Here is a 3,229-nt window from a genome sequence, read left to right on the forward strand (position 1 = left end):
AGGGAAGAGTGTTTCCTTTTATGCTCCACAGCTTCAAGTTCTCTTCAAACATTAGTCACTGCTCAACCAGAGCTGTGATTGATGGTCTTGAGCAGGAGAGCAGTGGTTCCAGAAGGCAGACCTCTGGCCTTTATGAAGACACTTCCCAACACCAGCCTTTGCAGCTGTGACTCCCTGGGGATGTCAGTGAATAATTGGTTCTCAGAAAGCTCTGGATCCAGCAGTGTACTAGTAACTAAATGAATTCAAAGACTAGTAAATGAATTCAAAGACTATTCTGTACCAAAGACTGAACATTTTTCCCATCCCTAATTCTCTTCTACCTCATTGTCTCATATGGCATATCACAGGTTGTGCACTGAAATTAAATCCTGACAGAAGATTCCCATAAGTAAATGTATGAAAGTCCAGGAATAAAATGCTAGCAACATAATGATATCCAAATCTGAATAGAAGTTCAACTTTTATTCAACTTTTGGAGAAGAAAATTCAAAGATTAAGTCCCTTTGAATTAAAAAAAGCTAAAGGCATTAAAGACTAAAGGAACTAAAGCAAATCAAATTATCTTGTCCACCTGAGTTCAAAGTACAAAACTTTGAGAAAAATAAATCCCAAAACTATCCTGCCAGATTTCTCATTTGGATCAGCCTTGGCCAGAGAAGTTATTGATGCGCAGGTCCAGTTGAGATTGTTTCAAGAGGCTGTAGCTGGAATTGTCTTTAAGAGGGTGATTGTTCTGCAGTGCTGCAGAAGGAACTGGCTCAAGGCTGAGTCTCGGACGTGCTCACTTTATCTCACTAATTTTTCTTTGCGGCAGCAAGCATCTATTTTCAACAAGTCAGAAGAGTTATCACAAAATTATCATAGCCTTGGCCCCACAACCACACTTGTTTTGAAACAACCCAATTCCCAGGTACTAAAGCAGCTATCCCATACTACACTGCTCCCAAAGCTCAGTAACTAGTGCTGCCGAAGACCACAGTAGAACCTCAGTAGTATCCAGAAAAAAAGAAAAAAAAGCTTGGTTTCAGCTCCCCAAAGATGGCTCAGTGTTCTGTAACTCACAACTTGTGATCCTAATTTCTACTGGAAGGACGCTCAAATAGGGCTTAATTTTGGCCGTGTACACTGATCATTCCTGGTGGAAAGACCACCATTTCATGACACCTTAATTTACATTTCCCTTTTCCAACAAGGTGTTTCTGGTACCTGGGACTGTTGAGTGAGGGCTCCCTGTAGGGACTCTGAGCCCACATCCCTGTGTACAGGCGTTTTCAGGCCTGAGCCACAGTGGATATTTAGGCCTAAGAAAGTTGCCCTCTAGGGGTGGAGGATGCATCTTAAATCTATCTTTACATAGATTTAAGCAATCCAGAATCAACTATAGATGAACCACATGGATCCAAGGTCCCTTCATGGTTCCCTCCTTGCGCCTGAACGCAGAATGGAATTTGGGGTGGCTGATACACCAAGGACCACGCTGGCCTGGTGTTAACGGTTAGAAGCTAAAACCTTGCTAGCACTCTGTAGTACGCTGGAACCCTGCTGCCTTGAAAATAGGTGAAAATCAGTACCGGTTATTTTTCCCAGCTATACCTAAAAGGCCTGTGAAGTCTCCTTTTCCCCTGGAAATTGCAGCAGTGGCATCTTGAGGCCGTGTGCTCTGCCAAGCACTTGTTGGCGCTGGGCCTTTTCCTGTGAAACTGCCGTGTTGCTGTTGATGGAGAGGGACCCACAGGCTGCTGCCCACATTTACTTTATGCCATGCTGCACGCACTTTCTAGGGCCTCTTGCAGTCCATGGGATGTGTGGAGGGAATTTCTGCCAGTTGGGTTTAAGATCATGGGTAGTGGCTGGGCATGGTGGCTCACGCCTGTAATCCCAGCACTTTGGGGAGCCAAGGCGGGGAGATCATAAGGTCAGGAGTTCGAGACCAGCTTGGCTAAGATGCTGAAACCCCACCTCTACCAAAATACAAAAATTAGCCAGGTGCGGTGGCAGGCACCTGTAATCCCAGCTACTTGGGAGGCTGAAGCAGGAGAATTGCTTAAACCCGGGAGGTGGAGGTTGCAGTGAGCTGAGATCGCGCCACTGCACTCCAGCCTGGCCGACAGAGCAAGACTCCTTCAAAAAAAAGTGTCAGCGTTGACTGACAGGCATCGGGGGAAGCTAATGTGAGGATTTTCTCCATCGATTTTCCTTGCCTCAGATACCACTGAGTATCTTCCACAGCCTTTGGGCATGCCAGGTATTGTGTTCTAAGAGCATGACTTTTCTTGGACAACTGCTTGCATGGCTGGAGATTGGCTTGATTTCAAAACAGGTGGTGTAAATGCTGTGATAATCTTGTGAGTGTCTCGTTATTAATGCTGAGCCACTTAGACTCTTGGCATTGAGCCAGTTAAACTCTTGAGTCCCTGAAGGAATTGCACCATCCTTGTGAGAAGCACCCCATGTCTCTTCTGAAGTCCTTGCACCTTTCACTTAAGATGCCCATCAGCCTCTCCAAAGGCCTCAGGAGACCTGCTGGGACTCCACAGAACGTCATTCAATCCGGAGAGACAGCATAAGCCACAGTGACCCTCTAGACTCAGTATGCTCACAGCCTGCTTTAGAACCTCTTACACAGACCAACGTCACTACTGTAAAAACCCACTTGGCCTAATACAAGCGTCCACACGCAACTGAAGGTAAGACGTCCCAGCCTCTACCACACCCCATGGTTCACAAATGTCTATTACTCCCAATCACATGCATCTGTTACTACCCAGACTCTGCTCCTCTGGTTTTGATTTTTCAGTGTCTCTATACAACGCTGCTCCGCCAGTTATTGGGTTTCCAAAGGAACATTGCATATTCCTTTCCTGAGCTAAGAAGAATGTGAGAGCTAAAATAAAGGAATGGTAGATGGGAAACCCAAACAAAACCTCAGTTGCTGAAAAAGGAGTAGCTTAGCGTGAGAGCCTAGTGCAAACCCCAGAATAAGGCAAGTTGGCCTTATCGGGTTGTTTATTGTCAGAGGGAAGTAGCTTACTTTTCCACCTGTAGTTTCCGTGAAGGAAAATTTTCCTCTGGGCAGCACAGCACTCTTACACCCTACCAATCAGCGCAGAGTGGTGTGTGTGAGGCGCAGAGTGCGATGGGTGCGATTTGGAGACAGACACATCCCAAGAGGAATAGTGGCTGTGCAGGGCAGGGGACAACCAGTTACTCTTTTCAGATTTATCGA

Source organism: Cebus imitator, unplaced genomic scaffold, assembly GCF_001604975.1.
Source record: "Cebus imitator isolate Cc_AM_T3 unplaced genomic scaffold, Cebus_imitator-1.0 Scaffold138, whole genome shotgun sequence".
In the NCBI taxonomy this organism is placed as follows: domain Eukaryota; kingdom Metazoa; phylum Chordata; class Mammalia; order Primates; family Cebidae; genus Cebus; species Cebus imitator.